This window comes from Miscanthus floridulus, chromosome 9 (assembly GCF_019320115.1).
Source record: "Miscanthus floridulus cultivar M001 chromosome 9, ASM1932011v1, whole genome shotgun sequence".
NCBI lineage: Eukaryota > Viridiplantae > Streptophyta > Magnoliopsida > Poales > Poaceae > Miscanthus > Miscanthus floridulus.
In genome coordinates this window covers 33084268-33105289 of record NC_089588.1, presented here as the reverse complement: position 1 = coordinate 33105289, position 21022 = coordinate 33084268, and the positions used below count along the sequence as shown (strand labels likewise).

The 21022-nt window shown below is 53.6% G+C and overlaps 1 long non-coding RNA gene and 1 pseudogene across 1 annotated transcript in view; one reads left to right on the top strand and one right to left on the bottom strand.

Annotated features, from left to right (window-relative positions):
* The first annotated feature begins 12386 nt into the window (after positions 1–12386).
* Positions 12387–16762, top strand: LOC136483848 (disease resistance protein RPM1-like; annotated as a pseudogene).
* Positions 12413–21022, bottom strand: part of LOC136481691 (uncharacterized) — a 30074-nt gene continuing 21464 nt past the window's right edge. The window contains exon 3 of the long non-coding RNA XR_010764817.1: positions 12413–12542. This is a non-coding gene — a long non-coding RNA (uncharacterized lncRNA). The remainder of the gene's footprint in view (positions 12543–21022) is intronic.

Genomic DNA, 21022 nt, shown 5'->3' with positions numbered 1-21022 from the left:
GAAGGTAGCCGAAGGCGTCTACCTCAATCTTCATGATGGCATGAAGACCCAGTACCTGCACTGCCCCTGGAACACCTCGCTGGACGAATGGTATAAGAAGTGGTTCTACATCCATGAAGAGCTGAACACAATCACCCTCTGTGATGTGGGGTTGATTCTAGAGAGGAAGAACAGCTGGTCGGAGATGCCCGAGAACTTGGAGCAGATCGCAGAGCTGCTTGGGATGATCCCGTGGAGAAAACTAGATGGTCCAAGCGTGGTCGGGAACTTCATCAGCCGAAGGATCCAACCCTGCCAGAAGAGGGTATATCCTGGCTTCGAGTACTAGGGAAGCGCAGACCCAACAAGGACCAGGAAAGAGGTGCTCGACAAGATAGAAGTCAAGGCCAGGATTGGGGAGCTATTCAACATGGCCGATCCCAATTATGTCAGGTTGAACGACATCGAGCCTGCCTTCAAGCTGGCCCGACCTCCCCCAAAGGTAAATGATGCTTCCTTTTAACTGTAGAATCATGTTGTAACAAGAAATTGACTGTTGTCTCCATTATGTGTCTCAGAGTAATGGTCGTGACCGGGCAACAGTGTTCGTGTCTCCGCTCCCCGGTGTGGATTGGCCACAAGTTGCCGGCCTAGCTGCCCCGAGCAGTGCCAGGACCGACGACGTCCACTGGGCGGCACTCAAGGCTGTGGAGGATGCATCGACCAGAGCCGCTGGCAAGCGTCCGGCTGCCAACAAACGACGCCAAGCCATCTTCCCCCTTTTGGACGATGAAGCAGAGGATGCGGACATCTTCCGGCTCGTCCCTTGAAAGAGGAGGAGACAAATGGGGTCGACGGAGCAGGGTACCTCCTCTGTGCTAGCAGTGATTGCATCACCGACCACTACAACACAGAGGACAAGCGAAGGAAATGCCGAGCATCAAGCCCCGACGCCTGTACCGGTGGTGGAAAGAGTTCTGGTGGAACCTGCTGAGCACACGGAGCAGGGGCGGTCGAGGAGACGCTCCTTCGCCACATCATTCCGTGCTTCGAAGCTATAAGTATCTATAACTTTGATATAAGCTTGTAATTTGTATTGGATACTATTATCTTCTGAACTTTTCTCTGGTAAATTAGGTCGGCGTCCACCAAGAACCCCGACCAGCTAGCCGGGTGTGGCACAACTTCGCCAGCAATGGCGGAAAAAACTACCTGGCAGCCAGCCATGGAGGAGCCTATAGAAGGAACTCCGCCGGGACCTCAGCAGGTGGACGACCAGACATTAGTCCCCGAGCGACTGGTCGAGAAGACAGCCGAGCAGAGTACCAGTGCTCCGAGCACAAAACCTGCTGAGGCAGATACCTTGGCACCAAGGGAGCCAGATCAAGCCGAGGAGCAGCAGCCGAAAGTGGCACAGAGCACTCTTGCAGATGCAACGGCTCGTGGAAAAGCCCTGGTGGTCGTGGAGACTGCAGACTCCAGACTAGCATCGCCCCCTGAACAAGAGGCTGAAGAGGACAAAGTAGAAGAGGTCCTGGGCCATCCCTAAGATAAGCGACAACATGTATATGTGTCGCGCCGGTGGAACAACGAATGGGTTATGCATGAAGAAATCCCAGAGGTCGAAGAGACCCTAAGAGTCGAACGGGCGGCAAAGCGTCTAGTGACAGAAGTCTAGGTATGTTTGGCTTGACCACTTGACCCTGTTATGTAGTCGATCTATCTGACTTAGCTTATTTATGTGCAGGACTTGATGAAGACCGCGAGGTACCGAAAGAGGTGCTTCGATCAGATTGAGGGAATCACGACGAATAATAAAGAACTAGTGGCCGAGGTGGAACACTTGCGCCGCCAACTTGAAGCCACCGACCAGAAGACGGCAGAGCTAGAGGCATAGAACTAGAACCTGGTCAGCTAGCTTAATAACAAAGAGCGGGGAAGAATAAGTAAGTTGTCACTTTATCACAGCAAGTGTGTAACACGTATTGTTGTGTTGTTGGTAGTGACAGCTGTAATGCAGGCTTAGAAGCTGAAGTAACCTGCCTCCAAGAGGGGAATAGCCATGTGACCGCAGAGTGTGGTCGTCTGAAGGAAGATAACGAGAAACTAGCATGCAGCCAGTCTCAACTCCAGGACCACACCACCAAAATGAAGGAGGAACTAAAAAGTAAGTATTCCAGACCACCTTTCTCATTCTGTTGCCCGCCTTGTCTTATCGCGCAATAACATTTTGATGTCTCATATGGTGTTCAGTTTTAAAAGTCAATGCCAAGAGGCATTTGGAGGCCATGATCAAAGAGCGTGACGGCTGGAAAGCACGATGCCTCGAGGCCACCGAGGAGCAGGACACGTGGAAGAACCGGTGCCAAGAAGTGGCAACTGGCATTGTCCCTGTCCTTGACCTTATCGACCCGGCGCTCGCAGAGGAAGAGCCAAAGACGCCCTAGCTCGGGCTGGTTGAGAGATGCCGACAAGCATGGGGATGGTTCCAAGAGTTCGTGAAGGAGGCGGGTGAGTACATGGGTGCCCATGTACTAAGCATGGTACGTGCTCACTACCCCCTGATCGATCTCAAGCACCTGGAGGCTGGGTACCCGAAGGAGGTAGACCCAGACAAGACGGAGGAGCTTCGGACGGCCCAGCTGGACTTGTCGTCAAAGATAATTGGCAACATTAACCTGTGTGGAGGTGGGACAGCACCTGTACAGGATACGCCATTGACAAGTCAGCTGGAAATGCCATCAGTTGCAAACCAACCAACAAAGCCTACGGTCTCGACCAGCCAGGCATCGTGGGGCCATCCCCTTCAGCTCGACTAGCACAAGAGTCCCCGAGACTCGAGTAGGATGTCGGAATCGGCGAGCAGTAAGTGCCACGCGCCCCGACCAGCCAATGTAATAGGCCTAGAGCTGTAGAAGGAGGACATAGTTGTGTTATTGTAAACTTGAGCCTCTTCAGGCAAGCTTGTAATAACGTAACTGTATATCATTATAAGCTTGTTTGCTTTGTATAAAATGTATTTAAGCTTGAAACTTTATGTTGGTGTAACTAAGTGAGAACATGTTAACGTTTTGTTTAGTTGTACCATTTTGCTCGACACATCATCCTGGAAGGTTTGTGCAGCCATAATTTGCCATGTGGTCGGAGTGTGAGGTACAATGACCTGTGCACACGTAGACGTGGACAAGTCAAACCAAGGGGGACCTGCCGATCACTCGTAATGTAGAGAGCGGATCCCATGCACGTGTTGGGAGGAACCGGGACAAGGCCTGCTCTGAAAACCGTAGAAGGAGTGGTGGTCGGCTTGTATTAGCTAAGTTAGAATAACCATAAAATTTGGAGTGACACATTAGAGTGGTCGGAGAAATCATAATTGCTTTATTGAAGTAAATCGAAAGTACAAGAGGAGTACATATCTCAGTAGTTAAGCATAGAAACGTCTAAGCTTGTCGATGTGCCACGATTTTGGTACATCCGTACCATCTAGGTGAGCTAACCTATAAGACGTTGGTCGTGTGACTTCCTTGATCATGAAGGGTCCCTCCCATGGGGTTGCGAGTTTGTGGACACCAGCCTGGTTCGTTTTCCACTTCAGGACTAAGTCCCCGACCATGAAGAACCGCTCTTTAACGTTCTTGTTGTAGTACCTACGCAAAACAACAAGGTATTTGGCCATGCGTACACAAGAATCGAGCCTTTTCTCTTCTGCGCTATTCACTTCTAGCTCCCGTACTTCATTGACCTTGCCTTCGTTGAAGTTCTCTACTCGTGCTAATCGGAAAGCTATATCTAGTGGGAGGACTACCTCAGCGCCGTAAACCATAAAGTATGGTGAGACGCCGGTGTTACGACTGGGCTGCGTCCTGAGGCCCCAGACCATAGCTGGTAACTCTTTGAGCCATCTTCCGGGAGCTTTGTCATTTTCTCTATACATCCTCTTCTTCAATGCATCCAAGATCATGCCATTTGCCCGCTCGACTTGTCCATTAGCTCTAGGGTGCGCCACCGAGACGTATTTTACTACTATGCTCCTTTCATCGTAGAAGTCCCAAAAAGCGTTCCCGGTGAACTGAGTACCCAGATCGGTGATGATGCTGTTGGGTACGCCGAAATGGTGGATGACCTGGTCGAGGAATGTGATAGCCTTCTCTAAGGATGCCTGTACCAGAGGCATGTATTCTATCCACTTAGAAAATTTGTCAATGAGCACGAAGACGCATGTAAATTTCCCAGGAGCCGGTTTGAAAGGCCCGATCATATCCAGTCCCCAGCATGCGAAGGGCCAAGAGGCTGGAATCGTCTGTATCTCATGTGCTGGTACGTGGATTCTCTTGGTGAAAAACTAACAACCCTCACAGTGGCGGACTAGCTTCTCTGCGTCGGCTACTTCTGATGGCCAATAGAACCCTGCTCAGAAAGCCTTACCGACCAGTGTTCTTGAGGCCGCGTGGTTGCCACAGGAGCCAGAGTGGATTTGGTCCAGGAGATATTCGCCTTCCTCCTGGGTTATACACTTCATCAAGATTTCCTCCTTTGCGTTTTTGCGCCATAACTTACCATCGACAAGCAGATACTGCTTACTGCGACGCATCAGGCGCTCGTTTTCTATCCGATCAGTATAACCGCTGCTATCTGTTAAGTACTTGATGAAAGGTGTTCTCTAGTCTGGCTCATGAGTGGTTGGAGGTGGCTCGGTTGTGCTCGGCGCCGGAACCGTAGCCACCAATTGCTGGCCTGGAGCTTTGTCGACCGTGGAATCTTCCTCTTCGGTGGAAGGCGTGAGCAGGTCTTGGATGAATACACCAAGTGGGATTTTGGCTTGAGATGATCCTAACTTTGACAGTGCATCCGCTGCTTGGTTCTTGTCCCAGACCATGTGTATGTACTCGATGCCGTAGAACCTGCCTTCCAGCTTTCTTATCGATTTACAGTATGCGTCCATCTTTTTGCTGGTCGTGTCCCAGTCCTTATTGAGTTGGTTGATGACCAGAGCCAAGTCTCCGTAGACATAGAGACATTTAACACCAAGCTCAACCGCAATGCGTAAACCATGCAGGCATGCTTCATATTCGGCGGCGTTATTAGATGCCGGGAAATAAATCCTGAGGACGTATCGGAGCTGCTCCTTGGATGGTGATACAAAAAGAACCCCTGCTCCCGCACCGTCAATGTTGAGAGAGCCGTCGAAGTACATCATCCAATATTCGTCGGATCCCGGAGAAGCAGGCGTGCTTAAGTCTGTCCACTCGACGATGAAATCGACGAGTTCCTGAGACTTGATTGTAGTACAGCTTGCAAATTCCAAGGAGAAGGGGCATAGCTCCATTGCCCATTTGACGATGCGCCCGTTCGCATCCTTATTGCGAATGATGTCCCCCAAGGGGTACTCAGTCATGACCACCACACGATATCCGTCGAAGTAATGTCTCAACTTTCGGGATGTTATCAGTATGGCATAGAGCAATTTCTGAATCTGTGGGTACCTGGTCTTAGATTCGTTGAGTACCTCACTGATGAAATAAATTGGCCGCTGTACCTTATAGGCATGGCCCGGCTCGTCGCGCTCAACCACCATGGTAGTGGAGACCACCCGATTGGTTGCTGCAATGTAAAGTAGGAGAGTTTCATCTTCTCTAGGAGCAGTGAGGACCGAAGGTGATGTAAGGTATTGTTTTAGCTGCATGAAGGCAGCGTCTGCTTCCTCTGACCACTCAAACTTCTTGGATGCTTTGAGCAGTTTGAAAAACGGTAGCCCTTTTTCTCCTAATCTTGATATGAAACGGCTGAGAGCAGCCATGCATCCGGTAAGCTTCTGGACATCCTTCACCTTTTTGGGGGGCTTCATGTCTACGACAGCTTTGACTTTCTTCGGATTAGGGCGTATGCCATCGTAACTAACGATGTTGCCTAGCAATATACCAGAAGGAATACCAAAGATGCACTTCTTTGGGTTTAACTTCCATTGGAATGTATTGAGGGCCTCAAAGGTGTGTTTTAGGTTGTCAACAAGGGTATACGCTTCCTTGGTTTTGATAACTACATCATCCACATAGGCCTCTACAAGGTCATATTTTATCTCATCTACGAGGTAGGCCTGAATGGCGCGTTGGTATGTAGCCCCGGCGTTCTTGAGCCCGAACAACATAGTCATGTAGCAGTAGGCGCCGAAAGGCATGATCAAAGACGTCTTGATCTGATTGTCCTTTTTGAGAGCGATCTGGTGATAACCAGAGTAGCAATCGAGAAAGGAAAGGAGCTCGCAACCGACGGTTGAATCTACAACCTCATCTATGCGAGGTAAGCCGAAGGGGTCCTTAGGGCAGTGTTTGTTGAGATTAGTGTAATCAACGCACATTCTCCATTCATTATTCTTTTTGCGTACAAGAACCGGGTTGGCTAACCACTCCGGATGATACACTTCTTTGATAAATCCGGCTGCCAAAAGCCGTGTCACTTCTACCCTAATCGCCTCCTTTTTGTCGTGAGCAAACTGTCGTAGCTTCTGCTTGATAGGTTTGGCCTTGCTGTTGACATTCAAGGAGTGCTCGATCAAGTTCCGAGGTACACCGGGCATGTCGGCAGGTTTCCATGCGAACACATCCACGTTGCTCCTCAAGAACCCAACGAGCGTGTCTTCCTATTTGGGATCCAGGTTGGCCCCGATAAGGGCCATTTTGCTGGAGTCACCGTCGACCAGCTAGATCACCTTGTGCTCCTTTGACTTGATGTTCTTGCGTGGAGTCTCGAGGTCTGGGATCTCCAGGTGGTCGGCTGAGGTCTTCTTAGCGTCGAGCACGGTCTTGGCCATGCGAATAGAGAGGTCGTGGGCCTCTGCTATTTTGAAACTGTCATCTTCGCAGGTGTAAGCAGCGTACATGTTACCTCGGAGGGTTAGGACTCCTTTCTCGGTAGGCATCTTGAGCACCAGATACCTGTAATGAGGTATGGCCATGAACTTGGTGAGCGATGGTCGACCAAGAATAGCATGGTAGGTGCCATCGAAGTCAGCGACCACAAAGTTGACGTAGTCGGTGCGGAAGTGGTCCGGGGTCCCAAACTGCATAGGTAGCATGATCTGCCCGAGAGGTGTAGAGCTCTGTCCGGGGAGAACACCCCAAAACTGTGCCTTGTATGGCTTAAGATCCGCCTGATCCATCTTCAGGGCGGGCAGACTGTTCTTGAATAGTATATCGATGGAGCTGCCGCCGTCGATTAGTACTCTGTCAAACTGGACCTTGTTGATACAAGGATCGAGGACCAGGGGAAAACATCCTGGCTCTGGTATTGTGGCCCATTGGTCCTTCCTGCTAAAAGAGATTTCGTGGTGAGACCACGGAGAGAGCCATGGATCGGCGAGGAGGTTATCGGCGTTGGCCACGTTCAAGCAAGCATGGGCGAGCAGCTTGCGTTCCCACTTGGTCTCGATGGACACTTTGCCTCCGATGATGGTGTGCACACGATCGGTTGGCTTGACGTACTTGTGACGAGGGTCTGCATCATCGTTGTCGTTATCCTCGTTGCACTGTTCCCCTGCATCGTTAGGCTTGTCGGATGTGTCCGGAGCCTGTTGACGCATATAGATAGACTTGAGAATGCGGTAATTTTCCATGGTATGGTTTGACTTAGGATGGAGCTGGTAGGGCCCTTTCAATGCTTTGGCATAGTCGTCTTTGTAATTACGACGTCTGCCACCCTTTTTAACGGTATTGACCTCGCCGTCGTCTTCCCGAGCACGCTTGCTCCTGTAATCATCACGGCGGTTATGCCGCTGATTATGTTGGTCGCGGTGGTCGCGGGAGTCGTTGCGCTGGTTGCGGCGGTCAAAATTGTCGTTCCGACCACGGTTGCCGCGGTAGTCGTCGTGGTGTGGAGGGTGGTTAGAGCGTGGAACCCTTGCTGCTTCTTCAATAATTATCTTCTTAGCGTTGTCGACGTCCGCATATTTCTTAGCGATGGCTAGGAGCGCTGTGACCGATTTAGGTCTATTCCGGAGGAGCTTGTCTCTTAGGGCGTCATGGAAGCGGAGGCCAGTGATGAAAGCCTCGATTGCCTCGTTGTCGGATATTGATGGGACCTTGATGCGCATCTCTGAGAAACGCCGGACGTACTCGCACAGTGGCTTGTCTTTCTGATCTCGGATCCGTTGCAGATCGTACTTGTTGCCCGGTTGTTCACAAGTAGCGATGAAATTGTCGATGAAGGCTTGCTTAAGCTCCTGCCAAGAATCAAAGTAGTTTGCTGGCAAGCTGACCAGCCATTGGTGACCAGCATGGCCAACAGCGACTGGGAAGTAGTTAGACATGACGTGCTCATCAGCCATGGCTGATCTGCACGCAGTTTCATAGAGCATGACCCATAATTCGGGGTTTTCCTTGCCGTCGTACTTCTGAAGTGTCTCGAGCCTGAAATTCTTGGGCCATATGACTTGGCGAAGGTGTGGAGTAAACTGCTTCAAACCCGACGGACCGTGGGCAGTGTCATACTCCATACGGCGATAGCTTTCGTAGGATGCTCGATCGTCGGCTCTCTGGTTGATGCGAGCGCACAGATCGCGTCCACCGAGGTAATGGCAAAGATCGTTATTGCCATCGCGGCGATCTCGATTGCCATCCGGATTAGCCCTGCGACCATGGTTATCGCGGTGATTGTCGCGGTTGTCTCGGTGATTATCGTCCTAGACGTCGCGACGGTTGTCCTCCCAACGGCGGTTATCATCCCGAGCACCATCATGGCCACCGTTTCCGCCTTGACGGTTGTCTGATGGGTCGTTATTGCGTGAGCCACACGGGTTGAGTGGCTGTGAGCGACTTGGAAGCTGGTGGCTGTGGCTTGAATCGACTAAGATGGATGGAGCCCGGACTTGATTTACAATCTCTGCGGTCTGGGCCATGGCAGCCGTCAGATAGGCTTGTATTTCATCACAAACCGCTTGGGTTTTCGGGGTGTTGGGTAGCCGTTGCATTGTCACCATGGCGACGGCTACATTGGCACTTGGAATCCTAAAGACCTGTTTGTCCCCCACCCTGTCGAAAGCATCGTTGAGGTCGCGTGGCTGGACCCTTATGTGTCGCGCCTCCTGGTCTGCTTCGGCTTCGATTTGTCGGCGATTGAATCGGTCAATATTGCGTGCTTCGCGCGTGGTCTTTTCTTGTTCTGTTTCGCCGACCACCGGTGGTTCGTCATTGCTGACAACATGGATCAAATCCCCTCGTCTTGGCGGGAAAGACAGGAATTGTGAAAATCTTGGGGCGTGGTCTGGCAGATCTAGATCGTACTTGGTGCCGTCGTCTTCGTGATGCTGAAGCTCGGTGTGTACAGATGCTTTAGATGCGATGCCAGACGAGGAGCTGAAGTCGCCCTCTTGGACCATGTGGACGGATCCTTCTTGATAATCTTCAGTCCGGATCATGTTGACGAAGTCGCGTGGCTTCGGTCGAGGTCAGTGCATAAAACACAGATCCAAGCGGTGTTGTAGGTTATACGCGTAGCTGGAGGCAGCATTTCACAGGCTGTAGGGCTGGACCTGGTGGTTCTCCGTCAAGGCTTTGTACTCGGAGAGCCGGAGACCTGTCGCGGGGGCTGGCCGGCAACGAGCGGAGCGCCCTTCAGGAGTAGATATAACCATGAGATCTGTACCAAGTCGTGCAGGACGACTGGTCCGAGCTGGTCAGGTAGATCTGTTGTGGGGAGCGGTTACCTGCTCGTTAGGTTGACTTTGAATAGTACTTACTAGAGCTAGGGTTTCAGCGAGTTTGGCGCCGACCCGATCGATGGAGTTGAGCAGGTTGGTGTTGTCGATCTGCTTCCCTTTGTAGCGGGGAAGCAGACGACGAGTCGTCGGCGTGGCTGAAGATGATGCAGGCGTGGTCGGAGCCAGATGTACCATGGTCGGAGCCAGATCCATCGTGGTCGAAGCCGTACCCATCGTGGTCGGAGCCGTAGCCGATGTAGGTGGAACAGTGGTCGGCGTAGATTGAATCCACGCCTCCTCCGTGGTCATGGCGATGAAGTCGTCGGAGCCGGTGGTCCAGGTGATCTGGCCGACGGTGAACGTGAGGCCGTTCGGCGTAGCCATGGAGGTGGAGACGATGACCATCTTGTTTGCTTGGAGAGCAGTACGCACACCCCCTACCTGGCGCGCCACTGTCGATGAAATATGGTCGGCAGTCTACCTAGGGGTATGCCCAAGGTAGTAGATTGTCGGCAGACAGATGCGCAAGCCATAAACAAGACGGTGACGCAAGACAGACACGAGGTTTTATCCAGGTTCGGCCGCCGAGAAGGCGTAATACCTACGTCCTGCGTCTGATTTGTATTGCTGTATGTCAATGAGAGATGTTTTTTAGAGGGATCCCCTGCCCGCCTTATATGGTCCGGGGGGCAGGGTTACAGATCTGGAAACCAATCCTAGTTAGTTACAATTGCTATATGTGGCCGGATAAGGATTCCTATTCTAACCGACCAGGATCCTGCTTGATCGCCAAATCCGCCTTGACTCCTTGTGCGGGACTCCGATCAGGTTAGCTGGGCCGCACGTCGTCTTTCGGGTGGACCGGACCCATTGATCCGGGCCGGCCCAAGCTTAGCCGTAAGGGTATAGGGGTTAATACCCCACACGACCGAAGGGTCATGATCCTAAGGGAGAGGCCTAGATAACTTGGCTTGCAAGCTATGATGTCTTGCTGCGCACGTCCATGTGTGGTTGTCGTCATGGTCTTGTGGCCACGTCATGGCATGGTGTGGCATGGTGCTACTATGCCAGCCATGGCGGCACTGTAGGCACGGTGATGGTTCGCTAGCCATCCTATGCGATGTGAATTCTATCGTGGCCTCCGTTGCCATCTCCTGATCCCCCGGGAGCATCGTACTAGAGTTGGTAGCCACCCTCAGGTCGTCGATCATCATGTTTGCTTATGGAGTCGGTAGCCACGATCCCGAACCTCGGGGTCGTGGCTCCTGCTGGCTTGATTGGCCTCTAAGTCAAGGCCTCCGTCGTGGATCCCATCCCATAGTGGGTAGGATCATACATATGTCTTGTTAGACCGTATTTAGATGGTGGGTCACCGTACTAGTCATCACCATCTGGCGGTGTTGTCTTGTCCCTGCTCGTGGCGCAGGGATGGCGTCTGACTGGACTGAGGTGACCGTTGTCCCCTCGGTCCTTGTGGGGTCAGTGCGGTGTGTCCACTCTTGTCAGAGCAGGCGCGCTTGGCTAGGCTCGACCTCTCTATGTTCCTCCTAGGGGTAGGGATGGTGGAGAGGTCATGAACCCTTGTGTCGCGTGCGACTAATGCAGAAGGAAGGGGTCGTGGCTAACCCCGTCCTTGGCGTCTAGCCTGGTACGCTTGGCTTAGCTAGGCCTTGATCGTTTAGGCCTTCGCTAGCTAGTGTATCGTGGGTCGCTCGGCCTGCTAACTAATCGTTGCCTTGAGACACCCGGGGATCATAACCCCAACACCATTGGTCTACTCCTTTCTCCCTCACTTCTTTTTTTATGCCTAGGTATAATATTGCAAACAACCATATATACATGATGGATGCGGCTAATGGCCGTGCACACGCACGCACGACAACTTCTTCCTCCTCGACTCCGTCACCCTCGCCCTGGCCGCCGCCCATCGGGCGAAACCCTAGCTTGCTGCGGTGGGGCGGTGGGCGGCAGCGGGGGCCGCATTGCTTCGGTGAAACCCTAGCTCGCCCACGGCGCCACCTTCTTCCCCTCCCCCTGCCCCGATCTGGCTCGGCCACCTCCACTACTACCAGGGCTTCTAAACCGTCCGCCGGCATCCCCACTGTTTGGCCGGCCTCCTCACCGAACTCCCTTTCCTTCTAAGGTCGACGGAGTTTGGGAAGATGAGAGGGAGAAGCTATCTGGAACCCTAAGGAGCAGATCCAGGAGGAGGAGGAGGACCCACCTCGCCAGAAGCCGCCGCTGCTGGAACCCGCCACTGCCGCTGGAACCCTAACGGTGGGGGCGTGGGCGCGGTAGTGCGTGGGTGCGGCGGCTTTGCGCGGGCAGCCATCGGGAGGAGTTCGCAGGAAAGGAGGGTGTGGGCGCGGCCGCCGGAAGGAACTCGCTGGAGATCTAAGTGTGCGTGTGAGAGAGAGAGGTGGAAGACAAGGCTGGGCGTGTGGGCATGAGTGGGGAGGAGCCCGTGCGGCGCCCATAAAAAAACGGCCATGCGTTTATAAGACAATGCCATATGGGATCATTATAATCGATGCTAACATCAGTTCTGGGCCCACATTGTGAAGATATTTTTTTTCTTGTCATTCCTTCTCATTTTTTTATATTGCACATAACCAAATATATGATCATTATTATTCATGCTAGCATCAGCTTTGGAACCGCAAGAACGACATCGCTTGTTGGTCGTTGACTCTCTGCTCACAGAAATACAGAATGCATCGCTTGCCACTTCGCCGAGGTTGACAGTGTTGAATTTTCAGCAAGGCTGGATCTGCACTCTGCAGCGCATGCCTGTTTTCTAGCTCCCCCCATATCCAGGTATCGAATTTCGTCGTCAGTTCGCAGTTTGTTCCAAAGCTTAGATTCTGATGACCTGAAAAGTTGAAATAATTTGTGAGATTCAGGTATGGAGGTTAAGATCTTACACATATGACTCTAAGCGCCCAAGCAAGTGCACTCAAGCACCATGGCAGAGGGTGTTGTGGGAGCACTGCTTGTCGAACTAGGTGCAGCCTTGGCGAAAGAACCAGCAACCTATGGCGCATCCCTGCTGTGCAAGGAAGCGAGGCCCTCAAGGCTCTCTTTGGCGAGATCCGCAAAGCCGAGGACGAGCTGGAGATGATGAAGGCCTACCTGCGTGAGTCAGAGAAGTTCAAGGATACCGATGAGATTACTGGCATCTTCATTGACAAGATCCGGGATCTATCTTTCCAGATCGAGGATGTTGTCGATGAGTTCATGTACAAGCTTGAGGACGATAAGCATGGAGGATTTGCAGCCAAGATGAAGAAGAGGATTAAACATGTCAGGACTTGGCGATGCTTAGCTCTCCAGCTCCGTGACATCAATGAGCAGATTGAAGACACTGCAAGAAGGAGAGACCGTTTTGCCATCCCAGTAACAGGAATCCCAAGAAATGGCGACCACCATTCCAGATTGACCAATAATGATGCTTCGTGTTTTGCGAGGGAAGAGGATCTAGTTGGTGTTGAAGATAATGCAGCCAAACTCAAGCGGTGGCTAGTTGACGATCTGGAAGAAAAGAACATGAAAATCACCACAGTTTGGGGGATATGGGTGGAGTAGGTAAAACTACTTTGGTTGATCATGTCTACAAGATTGTGAAAGCGAACTTTGATGCTGCTGCATGGGCAACTGTATCCAAGAATTGCTATAGAGTTTGGCATCTCAATCAATTATAACAATGTGCATATAAGAAGATTAGTAGAGGCCATCCGTGAACATCTTCATGGTAAAACATATATCTTGGTTTTGGATGATGTTTGGGAACAAGACGTGTGGATAAATAATATCATTGCTGGTCTTTCCGACTAATCAAACCTGCCGATTTGTTCTTACATCAAGAGTATCTGAGGTTGCATCAGTAGCAACTAATGACTGTGTAATTAATCTGGAGCCACTACAAGAAAATCATTCTTATATGTTATTTTGCAAACTAGCTTTTTGGAACAGTGATAACGAAACGTGGCTTGGGAGTTCTTAGAAAAATGCGCAGGCTTGCCGATTGCAATTGCATGCATAGGTCGCCTTCTGTCTTCCAGACCCCCAACATACACTGAATGGAATAATGTGTACGAGAGGTTAGAGTTACAGCCAACTGAAAACACGATCCCTGGTGTTGATACAATTCTGAAAGTCAGCTTGTAGGATCTTCCATATGAATTAAAAATTTGTTTCTTATATTGTGCACTATTTCCTGAGGATTATTTAATAAAGAGGAGGAGGTTAATTAGGCACTGGATTACTTCTGGATTCATCAGGGTGAGGAGAAGAGAACACTAGAACAAGTGGCAGAGGGCTACTTGAATGAGCTTATAAACCGAAGCCTACTACAAGTTGTGAGTAAGAATATTATGATTGGACGAGTGAAATGTTGCCGTATGCATGACCTCATCCGCCGTCTTGCTATTGACAAAGCAGAGAAAGAATGTTTTGGCAAAGTTTATGAGGGGCATGAGACCGTTTTAGTAGGTGGGAAACGTAGATTGTCAATAGCGAGCACCAAGATTTCAATAGCGAGCACCAAGATTTCTATCTTTACCAAAGGATGTAGCAAAGCTGAAGAAGCTAAGGTACCTATATATGCAACTAAAAAGATCATTGAGGGACCTTTCTTGCGCTACGGTGGACTTAAGGTGACTAGGGGTGCCATAAAGAACTTGACAAGATTGCATGCTCTGCAAAAGGTAAAAGCAAGCTTAGAGACTCTATCTGAAGTTGCATCTTTGACGGATTTACGGACATTTGCAGTTGATAGTGTAACAAGTGAGCATTCGTTAAGCCTCTGTAGTGCTCTCCAGAGTATGAGCAATCTTGTCAGCTTGTCAATTACAACATCAAACGAAAATGAATTATTGCCATTGGAAGAACTATGTTTACCAGAAACTCTCTATAAACTTGTACTTTTTTCGGGAACGTGCTTAGCACGTGTTTCATTAAGAGGAGTTAATCTATAAACTTGTACTTGTAGGGCAGCTGGAAAATACCCAGATGCCTTATATTCTCGAATCCTGGAAGCACCTTAATAACATCATAATATTGTGTCTGATGCTCTCCAAACTTGACGAGAACTCATTTCCAAGCCTCAAGGTGTTAGACAATTTATGCTTTCTGGAGCTTGTTAAGGCTTATGATGGATATACATTATGCTTCCCTGCGCAGTCATTTCCTAAAGTGAGAGAACTACGGATATGGTGTGCTCCACACGACCACACCTCAACCAAGTTGAAATGGAAGAAGTTGCACTGAGAAGCATTAATAAGCTATGGTTTCTACAATGCCCAGAATTGAAGTGCCTCCCTCATGTCATTGAGTATCTTAAGGCCCTAGAGCAATTACGATTGGTAGATGCTGCAGATGAGCTTATAGAAATGCTTGAGCAGGAATGTGACGCAAATGAAGAACTTATAAAGATTAGTCATGTCGGGTACCATAAAAAGGGGTCCCCTAAGCAAGAGCCGAAAAAATCGCTTAGACCTTGTAAAAATCGAAGCCAAGAGACAACCACCGGCAAACCCCCACCTTATCCGAGGCTCGGCTGGACCGCCCGGCCCACCTCGAACAATATCCGGGCTCACCCGAAGCGGGCTCGGCCCAGAACAAAACCACGAGGCATCGGACGAGGTACTGATTCTCCGACTCGCCCGAGGCCCCGCGCGTAAGGCCTCGGACGAGGTACCAATTCTCCGACTCGCCCGAGGCCCCGCCCATAAGGCCTCGGACGAGGTACCGATTCTCCGACTCGCCCGAAGCCCCGCCCGTAAGGCCTCGGACGAGGTACCAATTCTTCGCCTCGCCCGAGGCCCCGCGACACAAGGCCTCGGACGAGGTACCGATTCTTCACCTCGCTCGAGGCCCCGCGCCACGAGGCCTTGGACGAGGTACCGATTCTCCGACTCGCTCGAGGCCGGCTCGGCAACGACCCCGTCCCCGCCGCCTTGACCGACTTCTCTGATAGGACGTCACATCCAACCAACGCGTCCAACCACTCCAGCGATGTCAGCCGAACGACGGCACGATATAGCGGAGTGGCCGACGAGACGGGGTTCACATCGACGCCATGCCGTCCGGGACAGGACGGGGCAGAGGTTACCGGCCTGTCATGTGGGGGCGCACGTACGTGAGACGCCGTCGCGCGCGTGACGTGCGCCGAGCCACAGAGCGCACCCAGCGTGCGGCTGAGGAAGCCACCGTGAGTGGCTAAGATTAGAAAATAAGAGATTAGTTTCCTTATTTATTCCTAAATTGTAGGCATGGTTAGTTCAGCCTGAGGGCTATTTGAGTCTTGTAACCAGACGATAAAGGCAAGCAAGATTATTATCCCTAATCTCTCTCGTCTCCCATCTAAGCCTGCGGAAGAGGGGCATAACCTCGCCGGAGAAGACGACGGACCGCGGCTACAATCTCCGTAGGCGAGGGCCTCCTACCCTAGACACCAAGGCCCTTGACAACCTGGTATCACGGTCACGCCGATCCTCTTCTTCCCGCTCCGCCGACCCATCGCCAGCCGCCGCATTTCCCACAGCAGCCGTGCCACCAACCAGCCCACCACCATACCCACCATTAGCCAGCTTTGTCCCATCACCCATGGCGGAGCCCTCCAATGCCGACATCGCCAAGATGATCGAGAGCCTCACCGGCACGATCGCCTCCCTGCAGTCCGACATAGCGACGTTGAAGAAGGACAAGGAGAAATCCTCTTCATCGTCTGGCCCAGGCGGTAGTGCTGACGGCCAGCACCACAACGACCGCCCTCCGAGATTTCAGAAGATGGATTTTCCCTGCTATGATGGCACGATCGATCCGCTGATCTTTGTCAACCGCTGTGAATCTTACTTCCATCAGCAGCGAATCATGGAGGAGGAGAAGGTTTGGATGGCCTCGTATAATCTGGAGGACGTCGCCCAATTATGGTACATACAACTCCAGGAGGATGAGGGTACCCCCCAGTGGAGCCGCTTCAAGGATCTCCTCCACCTACGTTTCGGGCCGCCCCTACGCTCCGCGCCGCTCTATGAGCTCGCCGAGTGCTGGCGCATGGGCTCCGTGGAGGAGTACCAGAACCGGTTCTAGGTGCTCCTGCCATGCGCCAGTCCATTGGAGGAAGCCCAGCGCGTCCAACTCTTCACGGGGGGCCTCCTGCCGCCGCTAAGCCACGTGGTGCGGATTCACAACCCGCAATCGCTCACGGCCGCCATGAGCCTGGCCCGTCAAGTGGAGTTGATGGAGCTCAACAAGCCGGCCCCGGCTCCCGCCCGGTCAGCGGCCCGCGGCCTGCTTCCAGCATCGCCTCAGCGCCCCGCGCTCCCTGCACCACCACCAGCGGGCGCCGCCACCGCCAAGATGGAGACCAAACCGGTGAAACGACTCTCTCTGGAGGAGCAGGCGGAACGTCGCTGCCTTGGGCTGTGCTATAATTGCGACGAAAAGTACTCGTGTGGCCATAACCGGGTCTGCCGCCGCATCTTCTACATCGACGGCGTGACGCTCACCGACGCCGAAGACGCCGCATGGGACGGGGACTAGGAGGAGGCCCCGGTCTTCTCTTTGCAGGCGGTCGCCGGCGTGCATCCCTGCGACACCATGTAGGTCCAGGTGACTTTGGGCGCGGTGACCCTCACTGCCCTCCTCGACACCGGCTCCACCCACAACTTCATCGCCGAGGAGGCGGCGCGCCGCACCAACCTGCCCATACAGTCCAAGCCACGCCTCACCGCCACAGTTGCCAATGGCGAGAAGATCCAGTGCTCGGGCATCCTGCGGCAGGCGCCGATCACCATCGATGGGGAGGCATTCCACGTGGACCTCTTCGTCATGCCGTTGGCGGGATACGATCTCGTCCTGGGAACCCAGTGGATGGTTACCCTGGGGCCGATCACGTGGGACTTCACGGCGCGCACAATGTCGTTTTCGCGCCAGGGCAAGGACGTGTGCTGGAGAGACGTGGCGGCGCGCCCAGAACCGACTATCGCCGCCACAGCAGCCTCGACGGACTTCCTCGACAAACTGCTGGCATCCTTCGAAGGGGTTTTCGTCGAGCCTTCTGGCCTACCACCACAGCGCGGCCGGGACCACTGCATTGTCCTCAAGCCGGGTGCGCTGCCCATGGCCGTTCGCCCCTATCGTTACCCGGCGGCCCACAAGGATGAATTGGAGCGGCAATGCGCCGCTATGATCGCTCAAGGCATTGTCCATCGCAGCGACTCCGCGTTCTCGTCACCGGTCCTCCTCGTCAAGAAGCCGGATGGATCATGGCATTTCTGCGTCGACTACCGCGCCCTCAATGCGGTTACAGTCAAGGACACGTTCCCGATCCCCGTCGTCGACGAGCTGCTTGATGAGCTCCACGGGGCGCGTTTCTTCACCAAGCTCGATCTCCGCTCCGAGTACCATCAGGTGCGGATGCGGCCGGCCGATGTCCACAAGACCGCGTTCCGAACCCACGACGGCCTCTACGAGTTCCTCGTCATGCCGTTCGGGCTGTGCAACGCCCCGGCAACGTTCTAGGCACTGATGAACGACGTACTCCGATCGTTCCTTCATCGTTTCGTTCTTGTGTTTTTTGATAATATACTAATCTACAGCAAGACTTGGGCGGATCACCTACACCACATCTGCGCCGTCCTCAGCGAGCTTCAGCGGCACCAGCTCTTCCTCAAGCGCGCCAAGTGCGCCTTCGCTAGCGTGTCCGTCGCCTACCTTGGCCACGTCATTTCCGAGGCAGGCATCGCCATGGACCCGGCCAAGGTGCAGGCGGTGCGGGAGTGGCCGACGCCGTGCTCGGCCTGCGCGGTCCGTGGGTTCCTCGGCTTAGCAGGCTACTACCGCAAGTTTGTGCACAACTACGGCACATTCGCAGCACCCCTCACTGCCCTCCTCAAGAAAGATGGGTTCTCTTGGTCACGGGAGGCCTCGACGGCATTCGACGCGCTCAAGGTTGCTGTCACCTCCGCCCCGGTACTCGCCATGTCGGATTTCTCCAAGCCCTTCATCGTCGAGTGCGATGCATCATCTCACGGCTTCGTGGCGGTGCTGGTCCAGGACAGCCACCCAGTGGCCTTCTTCAGTCGGCCGGTGGTGCCCCGCCATCGCGCACTCGCGGCGTACGAGCACGAGCTGATCGGCCTCGTGCACGTGGTATGGCACTGGCGACCGTACCTATGGGGGCGCCGCTTCATCGTCAAGACTGATCACTATAGCCTCAAGTACCTGCTCGATCAGAGGCTCACGACGATCCCTCAACATCACTGGGTGGGGAAGCTTCTCGGTTTCGACTTCGCCGTCGAGTACAAGCCGGGCCAGGCCAATGCCGTGGCGGACGCGCTGTCGCATCGGGACACGCCGGCGGAAGGCACCATCCTGGCGCTCTCGGCCCCACGTTTTGACTTCGTCAATAGACTCCGTCAAGCACAAGCTACTGACCCGGCCCTCGTCGCCATGCATGAAGAGCTTGCTGCGAGCTCCAGAGCTCTGCCGTGGGCGGTGGTGGATGGGCTGATCCAGTACAGTGGGCGCTTGTACATTCCCCTAGCCTCGCCCTTGTTACCAGAGCTCCTGGAGGCAGTCCATGCGGAGGGACACGAAGGCGTCTAGCGCACGCTGCACCGGATGCGGTGGGATTTTCATTTTCCTAACATGAAACAGCTCGTGCAGGATTGGGTGAGGGCATGCCCTACGTGCCAGCGCTACAAGTCAGAGCATCTACACCCGGCCGGCCTTCTTCTACCGCTGCCCGTGCCGCAAGGAGTCTGGACTAACATCGCCCTAGACTTTGTTGAGGCGCTGCCGCGTGTCCGGGGCAAGTCGGTCATCTTGACGGCGGTGGACAGGTTCAGCAAGTACTGCCACTTCATCCCTCTGTCCCACCCGTACTCCGCGGAGTCCGTCGCCCAGGCTTTCTTCACCGATATCGTCCGCCTCCATGGCGTGCCATAGTCCATCGTGTCGGACAGGGACACGGTCTTCACCTCCAACTTCTGGTGCGAGCTGATGCGGCTAGTTGGCACCAAATTGCACATGATGACGGCCTTTCACCCCTAGTCCGATGGGCAGTCCGAGTCGGCAAACCGCGTCATCATCATGTACCTGAGATGTCTCACCGGAGACCGGCCGCGGCAGTGGCTCCAGTGGCTTCCGTGAGTGGAGTACGTCTTCAACACCGCCTACCAAACGTCACTGCCGGACACGCTGTTCCGCGTCGTCTACGGTCGCGATCCTCCGTCCATCCAGTCATATGAGCCCGGAGACACCAGGGTGGTCGCCGTCGCCAAGACCTTGGAAGAGCGAGATGAATTTCTCGCTGACATCCGCACCCGACTTCAGCAAGCACAGGTGGTCCAAAAGCGCCACTATGACAAGGCACATCGCCATGTATCGTATCAGGTGGGGGACTGGGCACTTTTACGGCTCCGGCAGCGCGCGGCGTCCTCACTGCCACAGACCGTCACCGGCAAGCTGCGGCCATGCTTCTACGGCCCCTACCGCGTCACCGAGCTCCTCAACGACGTCGTTGTTCGCCTCGCCCTGCCACCCCAAGCCCGTCTGCACGACGTCTTCCACATCGGCCTCCTCAAGAAGTTCCATGGTTCGCCGCCGGATGCTCCACCGGCCCTGCCTACTGTTCACCATGGTGCGGTGGTTCCGGAGCCCGAATGCGCGGTCAAGATGCGCCTCGCCCGCAGGGTGCGCCAGCTGCTGATCCAGTGGAAGGGCGAGTCCCCGGCTTCGGCAACCTGGGAAGACGCCGACGCCTTCACCGCCAAGTACCCAGACTTCCAGCTCGAGGACGAGCTGTCTTCCGAGGAGGGGAGAGATGTCATGTGGGGACGCACGTACATGAGACGCCGTCGCGCGCGTGATGTGCGCCGAGCCACAAAGCGCACCCAGCGTGCAGCTGAGGAAGCCACCGTGAGTGGCTAAGATTAGAAAATAAGAGATTAGTTTCCTTATTTATTCCTAAATTGTAGGCATGGTTAGTTCAGCCTGAGGGCTATTTGAGTCTTGTAACCAGACGATAAAGGCAAGCAAGATTATTATCCCTAATCTCTCATCTCCCATCTAAGCCTGCGGAAGAGGGGCATAACCTCGCCGGAGAAGACGACGGACTGCGGCTACAATCTCCGTAGCCGAGGGCCTCCTACCCTAGACACCAAGGCCCTTGACACAGCCTCTGTGCTCGGCGCTGTGCTCACGACTGACACCCGTGCTGCACTGTGCTGCCTAACCCCTACTCCGAAGACAGCGCGGCGTGGAAAGTCAAGTCCAGGTCCCTGTAGCCTCGGAATCAACATACAAGACCAACTGCTCCCTCCGAGCCTCGGCTATCCGCTTTCG